The 27,603-nt window shown below is 38.1% G+C and overlaps 1 protein-coding gene and 1 pseudogene across 2 annotated transcripts in view; one reads left to right on the top strand and one right to left on the bottom strand.

Annotated features, from left to right (window-relative positions):
• The window catches only part of LOC111142110 (phosphodiesterase 3A), a 320,975-nt gene that overhangs the window by 17,231 nt on the left and 276,141 nt on the right, over positions 1–27,603 (top strand).
• On the bottom strand, positions 3,220–3,599 carry LOC111142111 (annotated as a pseudogene). The gene has a single exon (XR_002640239.1). The product of XR_002640239.1 is annotated as an adipogenesis regulatory factor pseudogene (transcript).

Consider the following 27,603-nt stretch of genomic DNA (forward strand, 5'->3'; position numbering starts at 1 on the left):
CGTGTTCTACTAAGGAGGAAAAATTCTTTGTAAAACATACATAAGGACGGGGCGCCTGGGTGGCTCAGTGGGTTAAGCCTCTGCCTTCGGCTCAGGTCATGATCCCAGGGTCCTGGGATAGAGCCCCGCATCGGGCTCTCTACTCGGCGGGGAGCCTGCTTCCTCCTCTCTCTCTGCCTGCCTCTCTGCCTACTTGTGATCTCTGTCTGTCAAATAAATAAATAAAATCTTAAAAAAAAAAAAAAACCAACATAAGGACAGTACTGAGCCTACTTCATTATCAGGTCAGTACAGTTGCAAATAAAAATCAACTTCATAATGATTGTCTTTCAAAGTAATGAACCTTAAAAAAAAAAGTTTGCCTGAAAGAATTCAATGTACCAAAGTGTTTATTAAATACACAGTATAATTTTCCTGGTAGTTTATGTATAGTCTATAAATATAAGCCTTTTTATTTTATAATACTTAAAAATTGTATCCATCACTTGTATGCAGAAATGTTTTTATACTTTGCTTTTTCTGCCTCTGAGTTACACTGTGTATAATATTGATTAATTTCAATTTTGCTTATCGGGATTTTGTTGACTATTCTTTGCATTTCCTGCATACGACAAGGGAACTTTATATATTTTCATTTGTTATTATTTGCTTAAATAAATGAAGAAAGGGGAAAAAGCAGTGTGTATGTAATATTTTAAAAATTACTTCCACCACTTGGATTATTACCAGGCTTTCTCATTTGAAGAACTGTAAATTTATGTGAAACTAAGCTTAGGAATATTAAACCAGTTTTATAACTACCTTAGAAAATACAGTGTGGTCTCAGACCACTGTCCACCTCCAAAAAAAATCTGCAGAAATAAATATGATAGAGTTAGAGATGGTGTTTAAACAGAAAAAAAAAATAAATAAATAAATAAAAGAAAAAGGGCAAAAAACCTGACTCAAGCATTCCATCTTCTTTTTAATGTTCTATCCAAAGAGAGTAAGTAGATTAGCATGAGCTGACTATATTTGAGATGGCTGAGTTAAGGTGACAGAGACTGGTAGGCATTTCTCTGTCCTGTGTGTGTGTGTGTGTGTGTGTGTGTGAGTGTGTGTGTGTGTTAAGGGTGGGGGAAGGGTTGTTGGTTTTGGCACTGAGGTTAGCATTTGGCTAGAATCCAGATATCAGCCTTGTGGGGCAGAGATGCCCTTTTTCTATAGAACCAGAGGTTATTCATTGCTAAAGCACACTAATAAAATTACAGCTCGTGAATCAGGATGTCAGGTTATTAATTTATATGGGAGAATTTAATTGTAAGGGAGATCAGAATACTAGTACTTACTGGTAAAGTAAGGAAGCTTCATGTTCCTTCTGGGAAAGTCACCTTTAGCCTAGTTAGTTCCTAGACTGCAACTATGGATCCCTGGCTGGTGCAGATTTTCCTTGGAAAACTTACCCTGTTCATGTTTTTTTTTTTTTTTTTAATTTTTAAAAAATTTTTCAAAAATATTTTGGAATGTTTGAAGAGTGCCCAGAACATGCCAGAGAGGGTGGAAGTGTCAGAGAGGACCACCCTTGCCACCCCTCCCACATATAGTGAGGATACAACAGTAAGAAAGGATTGTAGTGCAAAGTGATGCATACTTTGAAATACACAAAGTCATGAGAACCTTGTACTGCCGAAAGGTCAGAGCTAAATTTAATGCTCAAATACCATCACCTTCTTAACATGGACTTCTGGTAAAATTCTGTCTTCCCTTCCTCTCTTGACTTCTCTTCTGGATTTATTTTCCACCTTTTCTAGTGTTTATAGGAATAAAAAGCTGATTGGAGTCAACTCTTGTAGAATGTAAAGAAGGTATCTAAAAAAGAAGGAAAAAGCCCAGCATATGATTACAGGAATGTCACTGCAGGGCTGTTTCACTGTATTTCCCCTGTGGACATGAAGTCCAGAGTGAAGGAGGGAGAGAAAAGGCAGCACTTGTGAGACTGGATGCCTCACACCTGGATTGCCAGGTGTGGAGTGAGGTTGCTTTCTGGAAAAGATAGAACAGATAGCCTGCAACAACCCTCAGTTTGTTTCCTGAGATTAAGAGTCTCTTAAGATTTGTCTCCCTCTCTGGTTTCATTTTCCCCTCTTTTCCCCTACGATCATCTGCCTTGGTTGCTGGAGCCCTGGGCTGGGTGAGGGGGTGGGGGAGTGGGGGATGGGTGGAAGTACGGGAGGGATGGGGTGGCTGGGTGATGGACACTGGGGAGGGTATGTGCTATGGTACGTGCTGTGGATTGTGTAAGACTGAGGAGTCACAGACCTGTACCCCTGAAACAAATAATACATTTTATGTTCATAAAAAAAAAAAAAAGGAAAAAAAAAAAACCAAAAAAAAAAACAAAAAAAACAACAGATAGCCTAGCCTTTGCTGATGGAGGAGGGGTGGGATGGTGGGAAATTTCTAAGAGATAAGATAGAGAGGGATGGAGATAGGGGAATGAATAATGGAGTGTTTCAAGATTAGGCCGTGGAATAGGAACATTATTTTGTCTGCCCTGAAAGTTATTAAGTTTTTTTAACCAGAGAGTGTTGCCAATGGATGAAACACAGTTTCGATGGCAGTGGATCAGATAACAGACAAACTTATGTTTTTGGGGAGACATGTGAGAGGCTATTGTAAGAGTTATGGTTAGGGACAGTGGGGCTTATTAGAAGAGCTGTGATTGGGAAGGAGAGGCGGTTTAAGAAAAAAAACAAAGGATTGGCAGGATTAGTCAGTGATTGATGGTGGAAATTGTAACAGGGTACATGAATGATCCTTTAGTTTGTGGATCTGGGAAACTGGAAATACTGTGATGCCCTTTTTGGGGAGAAGAAGCATTGGAAGGTTGATGTGTGTTTGTTTTTATATTCAGAGCGAGGAAGGAAAAATGAGTGTGTGTGTGTGTGTGTGTGTGTGTGTGTGAGATTTGGACATAATGGATGTAGGTTACTTTTGCAACCTCATGTGCCCTTGTTTGTTGGAAGGGGCCCCATTTCATTTGTTCACAAAAGCTATTTTAATATGAGTTACATTTGCACACTGTGTTCCCTTGCCCAGTATGTACACACTTTTTAAAAAGAACCAGAAGCCTCTTGTGTCCGGTCTATAACTGCAAACACAGAAAGGTTATAGGCTTTGGTCATTGTAAGACGTACAATGACAATCACTGTATTTAAGATTAGTTTTTATTTATTTATCTTTTTTAGGAACAAGTGCTTTAATAAGGCAGCAGGACAAGGGCCTGCCAGAGCTGAGAGCCTGGAAGGAGGCATCCATGTCTCCCTGCTGTTATGACATGAAGCCTAATTTTTTCCCAAAACCTGAGAAAGTCTCGGAGGCCTGGTTAGCAGTCTTGTCGATAGTTTCCTGGGTGGACTTGGCCACCTGGTCCATGGCTTTCTGCCCTGCTTCTGTGGCCTGATCCACCACTTGCTGGGCCGATGCTCCTGCCGTAGTCACCGCTTCCTGGGCCGCCCCCTGCACTTGCTGCTTCAGGTCCTGCAAGCCCTTGCTGGCCATGGCTGCGGGGGGGTCTGCGAGGTCGTCGAACGTAGCGGCAGCGATGTTAAATCCTGTTCACCTTCTAAGATTAGTTTTTAAATTGGTCCTAAATCTTGCAGGGCGGACAACATTGTACTCTTGGTGTTGATTTTACCGATGAGTCAATACAGACTCATTGAGCTCAATATAGACTGTAGCTCTAGTGCAATTCTCTGAGATTCTTGGGTGATTTACGTGCTAATCCCCGATTGCACTCTAAAAGTACATGGTCAAGCTTCTTATCCTCAAATGCCCGGTGGTGTAATTAGTTAAAAATTATCTTGCCAATTGAGATAATCTAGGCAGTCTAGAGCTGTTAGCCTTGGAAAATTAGGTTGAGTTCCACTTTGGTATTTTTCTTGTATTTTTTGTATTTCTTGGTATTTCTAAATGCTTACAATGATTTGTCTTTAGATAAATGCTTTGTCTTTGTAAATATATATTACATGTATGTAGAACATATTAGGTGACGCACTATAGGTCAAGTTTCTTAAGTGCAGGGTGACTTCTATTCTTTGTCCACTTAGTAAACTTCCTCACCTGGTAAAACACTTAATTGCTCTCGGTGTTCTTCTGAACTGGTTTTTATGTATCATAGTGGATTTTTGGAGATCTTTTTTCCTGTTCGTGTATGTGTTCCTTTTCCTAGAAAGCATCACTGCTGTTATATCCTCGAGTTGGAGGGAAATTAAAGGTAGAGCCAAATTTATAAAATTCCTAACAAATTATCCTCTTTAAGCTTTTGCTTGATCTCTACCATGGTGGGGAACTAAGTTCCCTTCCATAGCATTTCCACTCTTCCTCTCCCTTCCCCCTCTTTGTCTTTTTGAAAATCGTGGTCTTTTGAAATTGAGAAGTCTGGAACCTGGTACAATAGTTTACATGTGGTCTAATTGGAACAAAGCACTGTGTGGCTGTCTCCTTTTTCATATCAAAATAATCTAGACCTTTGTTTAACACATATTTGCCCAAGCACCAATCCTAGACCTCAACTGTATCAAAATATGGGTGGATAGGTAAGAAGATGTGTGATCTGTAACATGCCAAAATCAAACCACTCATCTCAAGGGAAAGATCTTTAATGTACACCAAGACTACATTTGCTTTTTTTTTTTTTTTTTGGTTAGCAAAATAATCTACAGATGTGTGTCTAATTTTTAGTCACCTAAAACTTCAAAGACTTTCACCTGGGTAAACACTAAACTCTGTATTGTGTCTTTGGTACTTTGGACCTTCTGCTCTTGTTTGATTCAGATGAAAAGAGGAAGATGGTCAAGGTTTCTGCCATATTGAGTATTTTCTGGTGATTTATGTGTGGTTAGAATAATGAAAAGTGAGAGGAAGTAACACTGTGTATGTGAAACTTGGCCAAGTTTTAATTTAAAATAATTGCATTTACCTGCTTTCTCTTCATTCAGAGCAGACATTTAACATGATAGAGATCTGAAGCAAGTTTAATAATGCCCTAGGTTCTCATTGGTACGGAACCAGTATGGAAATATGACATTTTGTCCACGATTTTGTACATTGTATTTAATACAGTTGTTAAAAAGTTTGATAAATTTATCATGCTATATAGATCTAAAATGTTTGTTTGATTCAGATGAAAAGAGGAAGATGGTCAAGATTGTAGCATGAACTTTGATGCACCAAATTATGGGTGCCCTTGGAAATATTATCAGCATAAGATGGCACTTTGAATGGCAAAATGGACTTTTTATCCTAGGTGGAGCTCTTTGAGATGGCAATAACAATGCCTCTTGGTCTCCTGTGAAGGTGATGATCACATAGTAAGTAGGCTTTTCAAACTCTGACCTGCCCTTGACTATGTATGACATGTTCTCGCTAGGGAGACACCCCCCCCCCCGCCAATGTCATAGACATCAGGTACATGGAAATGAGGGGGGGGGGGGAAAGCTTGCAAATCATAGCTCTATAAATTTGATCCAGGAAGCACATGAACCTAATTTGTGGACCAAGTCAGCATTTACTTTCCTGTACAAAGTTCCTGTAAGCAGGTATTTATATAAATAGAGCCTAGAGGAAGGGCCTTTTCAGGAGTTTCATTTGACATCAGTGAAATAGTCTTGCAAGAGTCTATATTTGTCTCCATTTTTATAGGTTATTTAGATTTTACTTTTGATTTTAATTACTGATTTTCTAAACTTGGATGGCAGACTGTTTCATATTTTTTTTCCCATAAGGTTATGCTTCATCATTTATTTTTTTTTCTTTTTTTTTTAAAGATTTTATTCATTTACTTGACAGAGAGAGATCACAAGTAGGCAGAGAGGCAGGAGGAGAGAGAGAGAGGGAAGCAGGCTCCCCGCTGAGCAGAGAGCCCGATGTGGGGCTCGATCCCAGGACCCCGAGACCACGACCTGAGCTGAAGGCAGAGGCTTTAACCCACTGAGCCACCCAGGCGCCCCATTTATTTTCTATAGCTTATGAGTTCATGCTTGTAACTTACAGGGAAATCATAGAAAATGAGGCATAGCTTGGGCATTGCAAGTTTTTTTTTTTTTTTTAATAAAGAGCTATTTTTTTAAAGATTTTTAAAATTTATTTGAGAGAGACAGAGAATAGGAGCAGGGGGAGTGGTATGCAGAGGGAGAGGGAGAAGCAGACTCCCCGCTGATCACAAAGCCCGACATGGGGCTGGATCCCAGGACCCAGAGAGCATGACCTGAGCCAAAGGCTGATGCCTAATGACTGAGTCACTCAGGTGTACTCTGAGCACTAGAAGTTCTAAAAAGGCATCTCTTCCTTAAAGGTGGTATGAATTACTTTTTCCGGAGTTGAAATAAGTAAAAACCTCTTTGTAGCACCTTGGATAGTTAGTGGTTTACTTTATTTAACATTGAGTAACACAGACTGCTAAACTAAAGAATTGTATCTGAAATGTTTTTATCTAATTTAAATATTTATTTGTATAACACATTAGGTGTCAGAAAAACATTGTAATTGTGTAGAACTCCACATATTCTTCTAGAAGTGCCAGATTCTATAATTGTAATCTTCATAGAACGTTCGACATTAAAATGTAAATGTATCAGAACTTGAGTTAGTTATTCTCTGTTTCTAAAGTTTTAGAGTATTGCATTGCTTATCAACTGCAGTCCCAGTTTTTACCCCCAGGGAACGTTTGGCAAAAATCTGAAGGTACTTTCAGTTATTAGGATTTGAGGGGTGATAACCAACATGCATCTCCTAGGTAAAAGCCAGGAATGCTGTTAAACGTCCTGTAACTGCATAGGTCATCCCCCTGAAGAACTATCTGCCAAAAAAGGTCAATAGTGCTAAGATTGAGAAACATTTTAGAGTATTGTACATTTATTTTTATTACTCTCTATGGACAGGAAGGTGAAGTAAATGGAAATTGAATTCTTTCTTATTCTAAGTGTGAAAATAGCAGGAGCAGGATCTATTGACCGAGGAATTCAAGTAGTGCAGTGATTAAGACATAGCTTTTGTTATCAGCTTGGGTTCCGATCTTTACGCCAGTCATTTATTAGCTGTCTGGCCTTGGGTAAAGTGATTAATCCCTCTGGGACTGAATATATCCATTTATATAAGGTGGCGAGTAAATACTACCTTATAGGCTTGTTTTCATAAGTTAAGTGATGTTTGCAACCTAGAAAGTCTTACATGTTCAATAAATGGTAGCTACTGTTATTTTGGAATGCAATTTGAGATTGGTCGTGTAGGATTTATATGGTTATATACGGAATGAGATGGTAGAAATGTTATCAGTAGAGGTGAATTTCTTGAATGAATCATAAGGATTTTTCTGTAATTTAAGGAAGCATGTTATTCTTAAGGAAGCAATGAGGTTTGTTAAAAAGAAAAAGGTCTTTTTTTTTTTTTGGTAATTTTATGGTCTTCTCTATCGTTTAAATGTTTTTCAAAAAATATATTCCTTTTGCAATAGAAAAAAACAGATTGTACAACAACAGACCCTCATAGTTTCTCAGTGTGTTGAGGATTATGACACATGTTAAACCATCCGTTTTCTAATTTATAGTTAGCCTTTTGCTGGTTTATCTCCATTAGTTGGTTTCCCTCTTTAGTCACCTTTCTGAAAGTGGTTAAGCTGTGGACCCATTAAAATTTTACTGGCATGATAAAGCTGGTTATATGGATGCCTTTATCTTCCAGTTGGCATGTGGTGCTGTCACTGAAGCCACCGAAATTGGGTTTGGGTAGGGAATGAAGAAGAACATGGGAGAATTTATAACTTGAATCTCCAAAGTCAGGACACTTTGCTTGCTTAGCTTCTCTTCAGAAGCTTATTAAATACTTGAATAAAAACATAGGAAGCATAATTATTAAATGTCCACATGCCAAGGGCCACCTGGATGGCTTAGTTGGTCCTTTGGCTCAGGTCGTGATTCCAGGGGCCAGGAATTGAGCCTCACATGGGGTCTCTCTGCTCAGTGGGGAGTCTGCTTTTCCCTCTGTCCCTCCCCTGCTGTCCTGCTCCTTCTTCCTCCCTCTCTCAATAAATACAATTTTTCAAAAAAAAAAAAAAGTCTACCTGTCAAAACCTGGAAGGCATAGATAATTGGATGATTAGAATAAAAATTTCATTGTGCATAGACTTGAACAGTGGGCAAAGACCAAGGATGTTAAGTTTAATGGGAGAAAATGTAAATTCTGTAAGTTTTGTTTTAGAAATGATTGTATAATTTCATGATTTGAGAATTTGGAGACTTATCTAATTGCTGTTTAAGCAAAGAATAAATACTAAGGATTGGATGGATACGAGTTCAGTGAGTTGATTCCCTCCTATTAGCTGTTTTATTAGAGTTGGTTTGGGCAGCATAATTTCCAGAATTCTCTTGGGTTTGTAGCTTTGTGACCAGTTCTGCTTGCCATATTTTAAAGGGAATATTGACCACTATAAAATGGTCAGAAAGCCTAGAATTAGTCAAATCCCTGCTTTGCCATGTGTTAACTCTGTGTGGCCTTAAGTAAATTATAATGTGATTAGGCCTTAGAAATTAATCTAAAATTTATGTTTTGTTATATAATTTTTTTTAAGTATCCCATAGAGATGTTTTAGGGGCTGACTAAAATGATGATGATGATGCTAATAATAACTATTATTGAACCTGTGTATTGCTTACTCTAAGCCAGGCTAAATTCTAAGAACTTTCAAGAACTTGACATTTATGAATGCTTTTTTTATTTTTACACCTTTTGCACCCCCTTCTCCGACTCCCCATCTTTTTCCTGCCTCTGAGAACCACCAATCTGTTCTGTGTCTCTATGAGGTTTTTCTCTTTCTTTGTTTCTTTTTCTTTTTCTCTTTCCCCATTTTCTCCTCTTCTCTTTTTTCTCTTCTCTCTCCTCTCTTTTTTCTCTTTTCTTTTCCTTTTTCTTTCCTATTCTATTTCACATATAAGTGAGATCATAGGGTAGTTGTCTTTTTATTTTTTTTTTAAAGATTTTATTTATTTATTTGACAGAGATCACAAGCAGGCAGAGAGGCAGGCAGAGAGAGGGGGGAAGCAGGCTCCCTGCTGAGCAGAGAGCCCGATGTGGGGCCCGATCCCAGGACCCTGAGATCATGACCTGAGCCACCCAGGCGCCCCAAGATTTCATTCTTTTTTATAGCTCAGTGTGTATATTCTGTGTGTGTATGTGTGTGCAAATAGATGCCACATTTTCTTTATCCATTTAGCTCTTGATGAACAGTTAGGTTGTTTCCATATGTTGGCTATTGTAAGCAGTGCTGCAATGGACATGGGGTGCATATATCTTTTATTGTTTTTGTTTTCTTCAGATAAATACCCAGAAGTAGAATCTATAGTTCCATTTTTAATTTTTGGAGGATCTTCTGTACTTCCATAGTGGCTGTACTAATTTACAGATCCACCAGCAGTTCACAAGGTTCCCCCTTCTCAGCTTCCTTCCCAACGCTTGCAATTTTTTGTCTTTTTGGTAATGGCCATTCTACTGGGTGTGAGGTGATACCTCACTGTGGTTTTGATTTGCAGTCCCTTGATGATTACTGACATTGGGCATCTTTTCCTGTACCTGTTGGCTGTTTGTGTGTCTTTGGAAAAATGTCTATTCAAATCTTCTCGCCATTTTTAAATGGAATGTTTTGAGTTTCTTTTTTGTTTGTTTGTTTTGTTTTGCTATTGAGTCGTAGGAGTTCTTTGTATATTTTAGATATGAACCCTTATCAGATATGTAATTTGCAAACACTTTCTTCCATTCAGTAAATTTCCTTTATATTTTGTTGATGGTTTCCTTGGCTGTGCAAAAGCCTTTCAGTTTGATTTAGTTCCACTTGTTTGGTTTCACTTTTGTTGCTTTTACTTTGGTGTCAGATTGAAAAAATCCAAGACCTATGCTTTCTTCTAGGAGTTCTATGGTTTCAGGTCTTATATCTTAATGCTCATCAGTACTCTTTGAGGTTGGTATCATTATTCCCATTTTAAAGCTGTGGAAACTGAGGCGCAGCGAAATTAATGTCCCTGTGTATTCTGCCAGCTTCAGATTTTACACATCTACAGTGCCAAGCATGTGACATACATGTCATGACCGTGTCATGTGTTTTACATTCCTTTGTGGCCTTTCTTCATTTAGCATCTGGTCTTCAAGGTTCGTCTGTGTTGTAGCGTCAGAATTCCTTCTTCAAGGCTAAACAGTATTTCACTGTGTACCTCACATTTTGTTTATCTATTGAAGGATACTTGGGTGGCTTTCACTTTTTGCCTGTTATGAATAATGCTGCTGTGAAGACACATGCACAAATAAGATTTTTGTATTACTTAAAAATGGCAGTAATAGAAACTTTTTATATAAAACCATGAAGTCACAAAGGAGCTGCTGCAAATGTGGGCGACTTGGCTCATTTACTTAATGAGGAGACTTTTCCCAAACTGATTCTAAACAATTATATCCTCATAGAAAGGTGAAAGATTATAGGAAGAGATTAAAAGGCACACATGAGACAGTTTGGGCAAACATTAATTAGGACCTGTTGTAAATTTTGGGTTAAAATGGAAATTTGATTGCTTGGCTGGTCATTACATTTAGGATTCAGATTATTGAATGGATTAGAAAAGCTGAAAAATACTATGATTTTAGTTATTTTCTTGTGGAGAGGTCTAGCAGAGATACCTCTCAACAAATAACCAAACTATGGACAGAAATAAATTGAAGAGCATTCGGTGTTTTGATTTTCACTATTTTTTTTTCAACAAGGAATACATTATTTTTTTCACCTATAGAACAAGTATACCAGTATTCTGAGTTCATAATTATTGTAAGGATGGTTGAAGCATATTCAGCAAATCTTTTACAAATTTTTTTGAAGATTTTATTTATTTGATAGAGAGTGCACTTAAGCAGAAGAGGGAGAGGGAGAAGCAGATGCCCCTGCTGAGCAAGGAGCCTGACACTGAGCCTGGGATTGAGTCCTGGGGCTCAATCCCAGGACCCTAAGATCATGACCTGAGCTGAAGACAGACACTTAACGGACTGAGCCACCCGGGTGCCCCTTTTACAAATTTTTCTGAATATCATTTTAAACACTCCATTGTGTATTCATATTAATTTTCAACCTAGTCATTCCAAATGAAGCAAAATTATGTTTAGGAATGACTGAATTGGACAGAGGGAAGGGCACATTAATCTTTCCAACTTAGCAGCTTTGTCAGGTCCTCTGCTTACAATGTTTGCACAGCCCTCCCTCAGTCCTGTTGTGTCCACTTCTGCTTTGAGCCATCCCTGACTAGATGCTTTTCCCAAGCACGTATGAGGTCAGGAGCCAGGGCTCCAGGTGTCTTTCACCTTCTGGTGGTCTGTTCCTGTGTTCGGGTGCACATCCAACTGAGCTCTATTTTTAAAATAAGGAGTTGCTACCTGAAGCCAGAGAGCTGCTGGAGAGTGAACAGCCTTGAGACCCCTGCTGTCTGAAGGGGCGACACAGCCCGATGCTGCTGAATGTGGAGTATCATAGCTGAGTTCTTTGTTATAAAAGCCCATTTTGACTCCTTCACATTGTTAGTATTTTTATTCCTCTTGATAGTTGGCTCTTTTCCCCATTACTAATTTTTCCTCAATATGTTGAGCATTTTCCATCCCAACTAATTCTCCTGACGACCTGAACTGTATGTGTCATTAGTGTCTGAAGCTCGGAGAGGATCAGTTACTTACCCAAGATCTCATTGTTTATCCAAGGAGAGCCTGGATTTGAGTCCAGGTGTACCTGGCTCTGAAGGCTTCCTGTTCCCATTGCACTGGACGGCAAAACCATTGCCGGAATTCACAGGATGTAACTTTCTTCAAAGTGATAATCATTGAGTCAGGCTCTTCCCTTCCTTTTCTGCTCTTACTGTCCCAGTTTATGGCCTAGTCACATGATGCTTGAGTGGACTAAAAGCATACCTCAGAGTATTTCGGGTTTGGTTCCAGGCACTGCCATAAAGCGAGTGTCTCAATAAAATGAGTCAAGTAAGTGTTTTGGTTTCCTAGTGCATATAAAAGTTATGTGTACACTATACTGGTCTGTTAAGTGTGTAATAGCATTATGTTTAAAAAAATACAATGTACATACCTTCATTAAAAATTACTGCTAAAAGGGACACCTGAGTGGCTCAGTTGGTTAAGCGGCTGCCTTGGGCTCAGGTCATGATCCCAGCATCCTGGTATCGAGTCCCACATCGGGCTCCTTGCTCAGCAGGAAGCCTGCTTCTCCCTCTGCCTCTGCCTGCCACTCTGTCTGCCTGTGCTCACTCTCTCTGACAAAACAAACAAACAAAAAAATTACTGCTAAAAAATGCTAGGCATTATCTGAACTTTTAGCAGGTCATAATCTCTTTTTTGCTGGTAGAGGGTCTTGCCTCCAGGTGGATGGCCACTGACTAATCAGGGTGATGTTGCTGAAGGTCGTCTGTGGCCATTACTTAGAATAAGACAGTAGTGAAGTTTGCCACATCAGTTGACTTGTCCTCTTATGAGCAATTTCTCTGTAGCATGCAATGCTGCTTGATAGTATTTTACCCAAAGAACAACTTCTTTCAAAATTGGAGTCAATCCTCTCAAAGTCTGTGGCTGCTTTATCAACGAAGTTGATGTAATATTCTAAATCCTTTTTCCACAGCCTTCACAGCAGCTTCACCAGGAATTGACTCCATCTCAAGAAGCCACTTTCTTTGCTCACCCGTAAGAAGCAGCTTCTCATTTATTGAAGTTCTAACGAGAGATTGTAGCAATTCAGTCCCATCTTCAGGCTCCACTTCTGATTCTGGTTTTCTTGCCATTTCCACATCTCCACTCAAGTCTTGAACCTTCAAAGTGATCCCTGAGGGTTGGAATCAACTTCTTCCAAACTCCTGTTCATGTTGATATTTTGATCTTTTCCCATGTATCACAATGTTTTTAAATGGCATCTGGAATGGTGAATCCTTTCCAAAAATCCTTTATTTTGCCCATATCCACCTATGGCAGCCTTACAAAATGTGTTTTTTAAGTAATATGACTTGGAAGTTGAATTACTCCTTGATCTTTTGATTTCTTTCAAGAATGTTTGCTTTGCTTTCACAACTTAGCTGTTTGGTACAAAATGGCCTACTTTTGGCCTGTCTCAGCTTTTGACATGCCTTCCTTACAAAGTTTAATTATTTCTAGCTCTCAGTTTAAAGTGAGAGATGTGTGACTCTTCCTTTCACTTTAACAGTTAGAGGCCATTGTAGGGTTATTAATTGGCCTAATTTCAATATTGTTGTGCCTCGGAATAGGGAGGCCCTAGGAGAGGGGGAGACATGGGGCAGTGGCTAGTTGGTGGAACACTCAGGATACACACAGCATTTATCTGTTAAGTTCAGTATTTTATTTGGGCAAGGTTCATGGTACCCCAAAACAATGACAAAAGTAACAATAAGAATCACTGATCACAGATAACTGTAACAAATATAATAATGAAAAAAATTAGAAATGCTGTGATGATCACCAAAATGGGACACAGAGCTATGAAGTAAGCAAATGCTGTTGGAAAAATGGTGCCCGTAGACTTGCTTGACATGGGGTTGCTATGAACCTTCAATTAAAAAAACAACAACACAGTATCTGTGCAGTGCAGTAAAGTTAATAAGCACAGTACAGCAATGTGTGTCTGTATTGTGTGGTGGTTTCCCAGCTGATCTTCCTGTTCTCATGGTTTCTGAATATTAACTCATCTCTCGAACTACTACATTATACCTTCCTGAACAAGTATAATCGTGACCGTTTCGTTGAACCCTAATATAACATCTTGTCAATGCCTTGATAAAAAGTACTTTGTAGTTCTCAGTTGCATTTCAAATAAATGAATACCTCTTAATTTGGGATTCTTGACCCTCTCTCATTGTGCTTCCTACCCTCCAGTCTCTTCAAACTTCTACTTCCCTTGTTCGTTAATTTTCTTGCTAGTTTGAATGGCTTATAGTGCATTTGCTCTCTTGCTTGGACTGGTTTTTGCTCCCTGCTCTCTCTGTCCCTCCATGTACCCTCTCCCCCCATTAGGTAGCTAGGTCTCTATATACACCTTGCTTCCTGTGTCTGTTGCATGTATCGTCTCCTGCCTCTAATGCCCATCTCTGTGTCCTGATATCTAATGACTGTAAATGAAATCATTTACCCATCTTCCACCTGCTTCATGATGCATCTTCTGATCATCCAAACTGGCATCCTTCCTCTGAATCTCCATAGTGCTCTATTATTTTCTTATGGCACTTACATTTCTCACTGTAGATTGTGAATTATTTTTAATAGAAGTAAGAGAGAGGTCTTTGATGGGGAGGGGCATCTATGTATAATTGGCCCACCTTTCCCATGAACCATATTGTCTTTTTTTAGTGCCATGGAGATGGTCAACAAATGTTTTTGAGTAAATGAGGTATTATAGTAATTTACATGTAGACAATGCTTAGAAATTCAGAGAATATCTTAAGTGTACATTTCCTCATGACATTGGGACAACAATAGTGTAGGATTGCATACTTATCTCTATTTTGTGGATAGCATTTGTAGGTTTATGGAGATCGGGTCAGGAAATGGCTGGAATTTTGCAGGCAGTTCTGCTCCTGGGAGAATGGCAAGATGGGACTCCAAGTTAAGCAGTATGGAGCTAAAAGGACCTCCAGGGCAGTTAAGGGTTTTGAACCCTGTTTGTACCTTGGACTCATCTTTTGGTAAGTGATTTTGCATTTAGACTCATCTTCGGGGATATTAAATGCAAAATCACTTACCAAACCTCCCTCTCTCCCCACCCCACCTCACCAAAGATTCTGATCCACTGGTCTGAAGTGGGACCCAGATACTGATTTTTTTTAATAAAGATTTTTATTTGAGAGAGAGAGTGAGAGCATGAGTGCAGGTGAGGGGAAGTACAGAGGGAGAGGGAGAGCGAGAATCCGTAGAAGGCTCCCTGCTGAACATGAGCCCCATGTGGGGCTTGATCCCTCAACCCTGAGATCTTGACCTGAGCTGAAACCAAAAATCAGCCATTTGACCCACAGAGCCACCCAGGCACCTCCAGACATTGGTATATTTAAGTGTAGTGATTTTGAAAAATATTTTATTGTTCCAAATGTATAGAAGAAATTTATTAATAGAGATTTATGATTTCTATTATAAACACATTACAATTTTTTGAGCCGATCATTCACAGACTTTTTTTTTTTTAATAAAATGGAAATTTGATTTTTTCCTTTATTTCTGTAGTATTGTCTAAATTACTTTCTGATTCTGGTTTGAAAAGTAGGTATGTGTTGTAATCGTAAGAGAATAACTTTTCAGAGGCACAGATTTATGTTGATATGGTCCTCACTGGGCTGTCAGAGTTAAATGCTTTCTGATGTGGCACTCTGGGTCAGCAGCAGGTTTCCAGTGATGCAACTTTGGATGCCAGTAACGATTATATTTTAAAAAAAAAGTCTTAATGAGAATTATTTGTTGAAAGAATGTTGTAACAGAATAAAAATGTAACTCCTCCTTGTCTTCTTTTTCTCTCTTCTTAAGGAATGCCATCACATGGATTTTTATTGTTGCTGTTCAATTGGTAACTGAATTTTTTTTTTTAAGTGTGTGGGTGTATTCATAGTGCACACTGATTTTAATTAATTTTTTTTTTTACTAGTTCAAGGTCTTCATTATCAACTTGAATTATTTTAAAATACAACAGTACAATAACGTCTTCAGAGACAGTTAAAATGTTTAGAGATATTTTCCTCATGCTGAATGGCTCATCCTTCCATGCTCCTGTATTATAATGTGTGCCTCTTTAAACTTTTTTTCCCTCCTTTAGAGTTAGCTGTCCAAAGTATCTAGCAGATACCTTTGATTCTGCATGCAAGGAAGAATTGTAAGCTTGCATAGTTAATAGTCCTATTTATTCACAGTTTTTCGTCTGTGAGCTATAGGGGGAGGCTTGAGGGTGACCGTACATCTTTCCATTGTGGCACAGAATTTAGGATTTGGTACCACAATTATATTTATCATTTAGGGTCTAGATTTACAACTGTGTTCTGAATGGAAGAGTTGGAATTTGCTTCTTAAAGGAAATAGACACTTAACATCAGAATGCTCAAAATGGCAGTCTGTGATGGAGAGGGAGATTTAGAAATATGATATCCTAAATTTTTGTCTTTTTTATAAGACAAAAAAATATCACTTGTCATTTTTTTTTTTCTTAGTTTTTATTTATTTGAGAGCAGACAAGCAGGGAGGAGGTGCAGAGGGAGAGGCAGAGGGAGAAGCAGGCTTCCTGCTGAGCAGGGGGTCCACTGAGGGGCTCTATTCCAGGACCCTGAGATCATGTCCTGAGCTGAAGACAGCTGCTTAAGGGACTGAGCCGCCCAGGCGTCCCATCATTTTTATTTTAAAGCTATTTCAAATCTGAGCGTTAAATAACAAAATATGAGGACTATCCCTTTTAATATTTCAGAGCAATTAAATTTAGTTTCAATTATGTATACATATATGTGACTATATGTAGCTCTATCTAGATATCTAGATACAACTATTTCAAGGGAGAATGTATGCATGATAATCATTGTTATTTATATTTTAATTTTCTAACTCTGAAACTTAACAATTTGGTTAAAGTTCAGTCTTTAGCTTTCTACTTGAACTTCCTAATGAATTATATCCTTTCAAAGGCTTTTCCTGGAATTTCTCTTTTTGGCAGGTAAGTTTGCATATCTAAAGTGACATCATTTGGCCAGATTCCTGAAAAAGAATAATTTAAAAGACAGAAGAATGTAGGTTGGTTTTGAACATTCTAATGTTACAATTTGGGAGAAACTGAAATACAGAAATCATATACTTTGTTAATAGGAATGTGTTATTTTTTAAAACTTCATCAATATTTTAATAAGATTTTTTTGTTTAATAAGTTCATTGGGTTTATCACCTTATTTCAGGGGGAAATATTACTTTTCCTTCTTTTACTGAGTTAAGTTTTGGCAAAAGTGACTTAGTTATAATTTTGGAGCTATATCCTGCTAGAAACTAATTGGGTCTTGGACTTAATAAAATCACACTTATATAGAAAGCCATATAATTGTAGGTATGGAAAAGGAACAAGATAACTTTGGTAATTTCGAAGTTAAAAATATAATACTGTAAGTTCCTTGAGGTAGGAACAGTGTCTCTTAATTTTTTCCTTACCCTGAATTGAACCTAACAAAATGTTATGTACATGATAGACACTTACCAAAAAATTTGTAACTGATTTATTGGTTACCAGATAAAGATATTGAACAGTACTAGTCATTCTAACTCAGTTTGGCTTTATCTAATATTTTTCTTATGGAAATAGCCATTCCTAGAAGCTTTTACTAGTTTTGCTCTTATAATTAGGCTTTATCTAATATTTCTATTATGGAAGTAGCCATTCCTTAATGGTTTAACTCTTCAACCTGTCAACCTCAGATCACCTTATTTGTGTATATTCAAATTATTTTCTTGATGAGCCATGATTTTTATTTCTCGAGCTGTTGGTTCCTTGCTAAACATCATTGCTCATCTGCACTGGGAGTGGGGTAGGAACTAGCCCAGATCCTTTTTTCAAATATGCATTTATCTACTGACATTAGCTAAGAAGTGCTAATGGTTCCCTACTGCTTGCTGATTCAAATATGGAGTTTTCTATTGGCTTCCTTTTTCTCCTCCCCAGTTTTTATTCTGACAAACAGTTTTATTCAGAGAATGAATCTGCTTTTCCGTGTCAAGCTTTGAATTTGGTGTGAAAGAAAGAGAAGTGACAGAGCAAAAGGGGGAAGTGGAAAGTGTGACCCATGGTATTTAACCACTACTCAATTCTTTAGGTTCCCCTCAGCAATTTTCTCTCCATCTGTGTTATATGTATTTTGTCGATTCTGTTATTTGAGGGTCTACTTCTAGGGATTGTCCAGCTCTCTTATGGTTTCTTTGTGCACACCCCTTTGTACTCTGATGAGTACAACTCCATTTCCTGTGAGTCCCCAGGTTCCTTGCCACCTTCTCTTCCAGTCCTGAGTGAGCGCATTTCTCTTCTGCAATTTACTAGAATTCTGTTTCACGCACTGTTTCCAGAACCATTCTTTGACAAAACCTTTGAAACCTGTGCAGCTCTTTCTCATTTCTCATTTATTTGAAATCCCCTACATAGCTCCTCACAGTTTGGCATTTCCTTACTCTTTGTGTGATCTTACTTCCATGACCACGTTATAGACCTCCTATCTTGAATGGCTTCTCAGCCATTCATTCATTCATTCATTCATTCATTCATTCGAGGGAGACCGTGAGAGAAAGCAGGCACATGTGTGGTGGAGGGACAGAGGGAGAGAGAGAGAATCTTAAGCAGGCTTCATAGCTAGCCTGGAACTCGGTTTCACAACCCTGAGATCATGACCTGAGCCAAAATCAGAGTCAGATAAGCTCCACATCACTGCTCCCTCCCCCCTCACGCCCGGTGCCCTGCTTCTTCTCAGCCTCATTGAATCAGGAGTCGTAGCGGTATAACACACAGTTTGGGATCAATGCAGATGTTGACTGCCAGCTGTGTGACTTACAGGAAGTTAACTTAGCATCTCTGAGACTTTTTCTTCATCTGTTTAATGGGGATAACATTTGCTACCTCATAAGGTTATTGCTTAATTTACAGATAATTTGTTCATGGCATTACCCAAGTGCCAGGTATATACCAGATCCTCAATATTATGTCCTTTGCCTCATGTATACACAGTTGGGTTAAGGATAGGTATTCGCTAAAAACTTTTTTCAACTAAGCAGTTATACTATATTTGAATGGCTGAATTTTTAGAAAGGCAGGAGATAGAATTAGTTTGTCATGTGTTCCATGTACCTATTCTTTTTCCCAAAAGGTGGTAGCTCTAAATCTAGGAACATGAGATCTGTTGTTACAGTGTCACTGGTTACCAAGGTTCCCAGATAAGGAAAGGGATTGCTGGTGGTAGTGAGCCTAATTTGTTAGATGGGATAGATGGAGAAAGATAGAGCAGTATGCCCCAATTCCTTATAATTCAAAGATTCTGTTGCTTGGAATTAAAATTTTGATTGATTTTAGAGTACTTAGGTTTAGAGTTTCAAGTTAGTTTTTGTAAACTTTTAATTGTTTAAAAATTACTTTCAGTTGCCTTCCATGTGTTCAGCATTATATCCGTATTCTTAAAATAATTGTATGACAAAAAGCAAGTACTGTATATGAAAATTATTTTTATTTTTTGTGGAATTTCATTGCTTTAGACGACTTGTACTAAGTTATGGTAAAAATATTTTCTTATAAGTAAAACTTTATTATAAATGTCACATATATAACTTAATATTTTAGAAATCTTAGAGTATGAATGAAGTTAAAAATTTAAACCTCTATCTATCCCCCTTCATAAAATTGGTATAGGACCTACTTATCTTAAATGAAAACTGATGTGATAGTTATCAGATTTATATTCTTAATGATGTTGTATTATTCTGGCCTTCTGTTTGGCTCTATAGATGTGAGAAAACACTCATTATTAAGGGCAACATTTTTCTTTGTAGAAAATTGGCTCATACTGACATTAATTTGCAGATAGCTTTCATTAAAGAGTTTCTTTTCATAAGGGTCATTCTTCTTATTTCAAAGATTAAATAAATTTATAAATATTTTAATGTAACATCTGTTCTTATTTTTCCCTATTCATATTTTTCTTCTGAAATATTCCATGTTGTTGTTCTGTAAGCTATACAAATGGAGTTTCAAAGAAAAATATAATTCTGAATTATTATGTAATTTATTGCCATTCTCTTATAGTTTTCTTTTTATTAAACACATTTCTCAAGTTTTTCAAAAGACTTTTCTAAATGCCATGAAAAATTTAAATCTATATGACATTAATTATGTGTGTATGTGTATTCTTTCTGCTGCATAGTTTCTCAGAGTGTAATGATGGAATCCATTGAGCATGAAGGGTCTGGAAAGCTCTAGAAGAGTGAGATGTATTTTCCTTCCTTCTCCCTCCCATTCCTCCCTCCTGTTCCTCCCTCTTCCTCAGATGGAACATTTGTTTCTTGTGTGAAATCCTGTGCAAATCCCATGAATGGACGGATGAAAACAAACCAGCTTAATCCAAGCTCTTGAACGCAGTGGAAGTAGGCACAGAGCACCAGCCTTTCCCCATCATCTCCACCTGAATTCCTCCTCCCCTCCCTAGGTTCTCAGGCTAGTGTGCCTGAAATCTGGAGCTTAAAAGTAATATTTACTACATCATCTAAAGTCTTAATGGTTGTTAGGTTTTATAAGTCAGTGACCCAGTTTGAAGCCACAAACAGCATTCTGCTTTGAATAGTTTGTACTTCTATTTTTAAAAAGATTTATTTATTTATTTGAGAGAGAGAGAGAAGATGTGTGAGCAGGCGGTGGGGGAGTCAAGAGACTCCTTGCTGAGTGTGGAGCCCCATTGCCGGGCTCCATCCTAGGACCCTGAGATCATGACCTAAGCCGAAATCAAGAGTCTGGCACTCAACTGACTGAGCTACTCAGGTGCCCCTAGTTCGTACTTTTAAAAACTCTTCTAGCTATTTCACTAACTGTGGTCACTGCTACAACTTTCCCTAGAAAAGAGTGTTTCTTAGATTTTAATATATTTACTATTGTTAGCTTTCTTCTTTAAAGATGAACCAGATCTCTTTTCCTTAAAAAACAACAACAATAATTTTAATGCAACAGATGGAGAACATTTTCTTTTTAGAAGTTAACAGGATTGGGATTGGGGTGCCCGGGTGGCTCAGTCCATTAAGAGTCCGGTCAGCAGGGAATCTGTTTGAAGGTCTCTCCCTCTCTCCCTGCCCCTCCCACTGCTCTTACATGCACACATTCTCTCTCTCTCAAATACGTAAATCATAAAAAGGTTATCAGGATGGCAAAACCTTTAGTAGTTGGGAAGAATATTCATCTTTGCTTCTAATGAATGCATTCAAAAGTTACAAAGTATTACAGTTTAGACATCAGAGAGGTGAGATAAGGTTCCCACCCAAACAGTAATTATTCCTACAGTATTTCTGTAACAAATATTTCTTTAGCCACTACTTGAATACCTCAAATGAAATCTAGCACACCACATTCAAACCAATACAAAGCAGTGGTGTATTTGAAACTGAAGGGAGGGGCGCCAGGGGGGCTCAATCAGTTGAGCTTCTGACTCCAAGCTCCTGCTGGGGTCATGATCTCAGGTTTGTGAGATCCATTGCAGTGTTAGGCTCTGCACTGAGCACGGAGTCTGCTTGAGATTCTCCCTCTCCCCTTCCCTCTACCCTTCCTCCAGCTCATATTTATTTTGTTTTATGTAATGAATTTAAATAGTGACCATTTTCTTTTTTTTTTTTAAAGATTTTATTTATTTATTTATTTGGCAGAGATCACAAGTAGGCAGAGAGGCAGGCAGAGAGAGAGGAGGGAAGCAGGCTCCCCGCCGAGCAGAGAGCCCAATGTGGGGCTCAATCCCAGGACCCCAGGATCATGACCTGAGCCGAAGGCAGAGGCTTAACCCACTGAGTCACCCAGGCGCCCCTAAATAGTGACCATTTTCATTTGCCTCTTAGGAATCTTATGTCTTCTCCCCTGGCTAAAGATGTCCCTTTAATTTAATTGTTCTTCTTTTTGACTTGATTTTCGTACCTTAGCAACTTGCCTCTTTCCTGGCATGGAGATGTGGTCCGTTGGGGGTTTTGGGCTATACTTACTGTTTACACACTTGCTTGGCTTGACCGTGTTACCCAACTGTACTAGATTGAACTCAAGATGAGCAGTGAAATTCTGATCCAGAATTTGGTATTAGGCCCAAGTGTGAGTTTAGGTCAGTCTTTTCCAAAATACAAAAGTACCTTTCTGAACCCATGTGGGGCTAAGGAGCAGAGAAAGTCAATTTGCAGAAAGAATGAAGCAGATACAGGGAGTAGGGGAAAAGGGAGAGGGATCTTAATGGCCTCAGGGCTTTTAGGACTTCAGTTCTGCTTCTTCCCTGAGGCTGCACTATATTCCTGTCCCTCATTCTATGAAAAAGCCTGCCTTAAGCTATATCAAGTTAGTCTCTGTTTTTACCACTGTTTCTTTTCCATCAAAAGATGCTCTTCCTCTTTTGACTGAAATAATTCAGAGATGTCAAAACATGGGGAAAAATATGTTAAACATAACAATATATTCTAAAAACATCTATGTTAAAATCTGGGGTTCAGAGTTGAACATGATGATGGACTCCCCCATCCCCCCACCCCAAATGGTGACACTAAAATAAAAACCAGCATATTTCCTGTTCTATCCACAGAGCCCTTATCTGTTGTCTCCAGCTGCCTGTGACATCCATTTAGATGTTCCTATCAAACATGTTTGACAGTTTGACACTCTTCTTCTCCGTCAGGCTGGATCCCCTATTACAATATTCCCTCCTCTTCTAAGCTAGTGGTCTAAGAGTGGTTTGGAATTCTTTTCTCATTCTTCCTTTAATTCCATTTTGACATGAAGTTTTGGCATTTAAAAAATTGTTTTAAACTGTGGTATAATGGAACATGGAACTTACCATCTTAACAACCATGTTTGAATGTACACTTGAGTGATCCTGAGTGTATTCACATTGTTGGACAACCATTAACACCATCTCATCTCCAGCTCTTTCTACCTTGGAAGCTGATATGTTACACCAATTAAACAAGAATTATCCTCACTGTCCCCCTCATTTCCCCCCTTGCCCTGGCCCCTGGTAACCACCATTCTACTTTCTATATCTATGAAATTGACTCCTTCTAAGTACCTCACTTAAGTGGAGTTGTACACTTGTCCTTTTGTGGCTGGCTTATTTCAATTAGCATAATGTCAGTGTAATGTCCTCAAGTTCGTCTGCACTGTAGCATGTGTCAGAATTTTGGCATTTCTTATGTTAACATGCATTATTCTATGCATTCTATTCTCTGTATCTACTCTTTGACAGTCAAGGTTCTAAACCTTTATCACTGTACCTGAATTACTGAAATAATGTCTTAATGTAAGTTCTCTGAAGAGTCTCTCCTTACTTACAGCTCTAGTCTGTAATGCATAAGTGATCTTTATTTCATTTTTTAAAGATTTTATTTATTTGAAAGAGAAAAAACATGGTTGGGGGAGGGGCAGAGGGAGAGGGAGAAACCATCTTTCCACTGAGCAGGCGGCCAAATGCGGGGCTCAATCCCAGGACCCTAGGATCATGACCTGAGCCGAAGGCAGACACTTGACCAGCTGAGCCACTCAGGTGCCCCGGTGAGTGATCTTTAAAAACATGGCTTTCATCTAGTTATAGACTGCAGGATGACCGTAAACAGAGCTCCATGGGTGGTTGGAACATGGAGGCTCCGAATGGCCTCTTCTTGCTAAAAACCATACACTTTCCCACTGGATAGTCCCAATCTGCCTCATTTATGAGGCCTTCAAAATCTAGATTTTCTTGCAATTATCTCATTGCCCTGTGTGTTTATTTGTATACCCCCATTATTAGCCAAATGCTTTCATTTCAATCAGATACTCAGATATATTATCTCATATCCCGTATGTGGTATAAAACAGTTAATAATACAGTTTAGTTCCATAAGAATGCATTGAAACACCAGTAGGGTCCTCTACTAGGAATAAAATGATGAACAAGGTAACCTTATTCTGCTTTTGTGGATTTTACTGTAGTAGGACTATATTAAGTAATTACAAGAATATGAATATGATTAAAACGGTATAGAATATTCACTGCTGTGGAGAGAATAGCAGGGGAATTATATTTTGCCTGTGGGGCTGGTGAAAGCCTTTGATAAAGTGTTTTTATATACATTATTTATTATGTGTCCGGTAAACCTATAAGACCTCCAAGGAAGGGTTCAGGAAATAATGGGGGTGTAGGCGTAGCTGAGACCAGAAACCTGGGATAGAGGTACACATTTTGGAATCCTCTCTCTACAGATGGCTGGTAAGGTCTTGGGAGCAGATGCAGTTTCTTGGGAGTTTGTAGAAAAGAAACACTGTTGAGAACACAAATATCTAGCAAGAGAACAGAAGTGAATTTAGGACTGACGACTACAGATATAAAATCATACAACTAGAAATACCTGCACATCATCTAATCTGACTTAGTCAGACTAAAGATGAGTCTAATGAAGTCCTGTTAGACTCAGTAATTTTCTGTAAGACATGGCATGGAAAGTCTCCAAAGTTTACCTTTTTACTCTAGGTTTTATTTTAATCTAATTTAGTCTTTTATTGGCATTTTAATTGCATTGAATTATAAATTGTGGGCGTACAAGAATTTTTTTTTCCCTATGTTTATCCTTTGGTGGTAGCAAAATTTAAGATATCTCTCATGTAATTACATTTAAATACCTGCATTGTCCCTGCTTATAAAAATTATCAAATAAGATAATTCCTTGGACATTGCCTCTAGGTTGTTTTCCTTGTTGCTTAACTTGTCATTTCTGTGTGCTTAGAAGATCATGTACTTCCTCCCATAATCTTTACTGGTCTCTTTGACTAGACTCTGGGTTCCCTGTAGGCAGCTTCTGTTTTCTGTCTAATGATTCATTCAATTCAGAGAAACCTAGTGCCGGGCAAAAATATGGATATTTGCTGAATGAATGAGAGCAGATTTCTGAGACTATAAATTCTCTAAAGATGGAGACTCACTCGTTTTTTCTTCTGGGCAAGTATTTACACATAATAGAAACACAGTTATGTTGACTTACTGTTACTTCTTTCTGATAGCTATCTTTTCTTTTGGTTTGAACTAAGGGCAGTAATTGACAGTTCTAAGAGTAAAAGGTGGATTTTTAAAAAAATTGAGTCTCACAAGAAATATGAACCCATTAGACATAAAAGTATGTCAAATGTGATAAAATCCTGATTATAAAATACTCATTAGCTTTTGATCTAAAGATCAAATTACACAGGATTGCTGATAAGGTTAATTGCATATATATATATATATATTTTTTTTTTAACCCTCCAAAATATCTTTTATTTAAGGACCTTTTTAAACCACAGAATGTAGAGATAGTTATGTTCTATTTATTGCTAATTTCTCTGTTGCTATTTTTTTCCTTTCGTTTTGTATCATACCCATAGCAGCTGTTTCCCTAACCCTTACCCCAACCCACAGCCTTTCCCACGCTCCTTTTTGGGCTCTCATTTGGCATTGATCCTTAATTTGACAGATTAAGCACGTGTCTGAATTGTATTTATGGCCACACTATAATCCATCGTGTTTCCCACAGGGGTGATTATGCTTATTTTACTCCCAAACTAGGTAATCATTTTATGGTAAAGTATTCAGTTCACTCTGAATAAGTCTTTAGGCTCCTCATTTAATTCCTCATCCCTTATGCTAACAGAGGACTCCTAGGTTTTGCAATTCAATGTCAACAAAGCTCATGGGATAGTCGTGTTGGGAACACAAAGAAGCAGAATGGGCTTCAGTTTATTTTTTAATTTTCTTTTTTTTTTTTTGAAGATTTTATTTTATTTTATTTGACAGAGAGAGATCACAAGTAGGCAGAGAGGCAGGCAGAGAGAGAGGGGGAACCAGGCTCCCCGCCAAGCAGAGAGCCTGATGTGGGGCTCCATCCCAGGACGCTGATATCATGACCTGAGCCGAAGGCAGAGGCTTAACCCATTCAGCCACCCAGGCACCCTGGGCTTCAGTTTAGACAGAAGTGGGGTTTCGTCCAAACTCAGACAACTAATTTGTAACCCTGCATGCGTGACATTTAATTTCTATGGGTTTTAACCTCCACACATATAAAATTATGTAATAACTACCTGCTTTTGCAGCTCTGTCTCCAGAGGTGTCATTTTGGTAGATTTGAAGCTAACACATGATGGTCCCTGTTGCTGTTTCATTCAGAGTTATAAAACCAAGGTTGCTTATTGTAAGAGACGCGGCTGGGGCTCAAGGATATCCACAGTGCAATAGGAACTTCTGTACCAGGGATCTTTCCTAAGTTGATGTGTGGGTGTACATGAAATCGTGGGCGGACAGGGAAGGAATAAAGGACTTAAAACAGACAAAAATCCTTACTTGTGAACATTAGCACTCTTGAGTTAAAGGATCTGGTAGCCAGTGGTCTAAATTATATTAAAAAAATAAGCTACCTTTAGGCCCATTTTTCTGTACAGGATAATTGGCCACTAGATTAGTTGCTTTCTTAGGAGCTATCTTTATGGTCCTTGTTTCCGAGAGCTACTTAATGCATTTTAGGTGTTAAAGGAAGACTAAGTAATGGGTCAACGAGTAAGTAACAAATGACTTTTAAGGCCTCCATTAAATGCATAAATTTAAGACAAATGCAAACAACTCACCTTTTTGTAAGTGCACATATGCATGCGCACATGTGTGTGTGTGTGTATGTGTGTGTGTGTCTACATGGTCACAGTTTAAAATAAGGCCAGCATTAAACATTCAAAAGAACATTTATTAAGCAGCCACGGTGTACCAGGAATGGTAGAATAAATAAAATTTTCTAAAGTCACAGGTTTTCCTCCAAACTTAAGAGTCCTCTTGACACACTTTATGAAACAACTGGATTCTCTCTTGGTGTGTTAATTGCATGATTATTAGTCTCCCTCTAATGCCTTCCTCGCTTCTTCCAAGCCCTCAAGAAATGATGAAAGAATCAGAAGAGACATCTGATTTCTAAATTTAAATTTTCTAGACAATTTTTTTAGATCATACAAAAATTCTTCTTTTCTCAGGTGCCTCATACATATAGGGTATGAATATACAACTGTGGGCTATTCTTAGTCATTTTTATTTTAGAAAGTGCACTTCTTTAGGAATAGATATGTTTTGAAGCTGTAAAAGAGTTTAAATTCATATCTATACCCTCTTAATTTTATATGCAAAGTATTTAAGGTAAACCATTATGATTTTTTCCCTTATAAATGTACCTTATTAAGGGAATATGGTTTTATTTATTTATTTATTTGACAGAGAGAGAGAGAGAGAGATCACAGGTAGGCAGAGAGGCAGGCAGAGAGAGAGGGGGAAGCAGGCTCCCCGCTGAGCTGAGAGCCCAATGTGGGGCTTGATCCCAGAACCCTGAGATCATGACCTAAGCTGAAGGCAGAGGCTTAACCCACTGAGCCACCCAGACAACCCAGGAATATGGTTATTTTTATTAATTTTAGTATATGTGCTGAAGCGAGCACTGGTTATTTTTATTAAAAGAAATATAAATTTTATAAATGATAGCGGGAACTTTCACCAGAGTGTACATAATATGGATACAAGATGAGGAACTTTGTTTCTGCAACCAGAATTTGTGCTAGAAATGGACAATGATACTCTAGGAGTAAATACATTTAATTTAATCTTTCCTCTGTACTTAATATGTCATTGGCTATCAGTTATTTATGAGACATTTATGTGGCAGTCCTTAAGTTTTAGAACCAGTTTACTTTTTCAAAAAATAAATCGGCAGTACACAGACATTTTAAGTCTGATATTAGAATGATATAATTTATTTTTGGTTTTACTTTAAATTTTAAAAATTGATTTG

Source organism: Enhydra lutris, unplaced genomic scaffold, assembly GCF_002288905.1.
Source record: "Enhydra lutris kenyoni isolate GAN:26980312 unplaced genomic scaffold, ASM228890v2 scaffoldscaffold7, whole genome shotgun sequence".
NCBI lineage: Eukaryota > Metazoa > Chordata > Mammalia > Carnivora > Mustelidae > Enhydra > Enhydra lutris.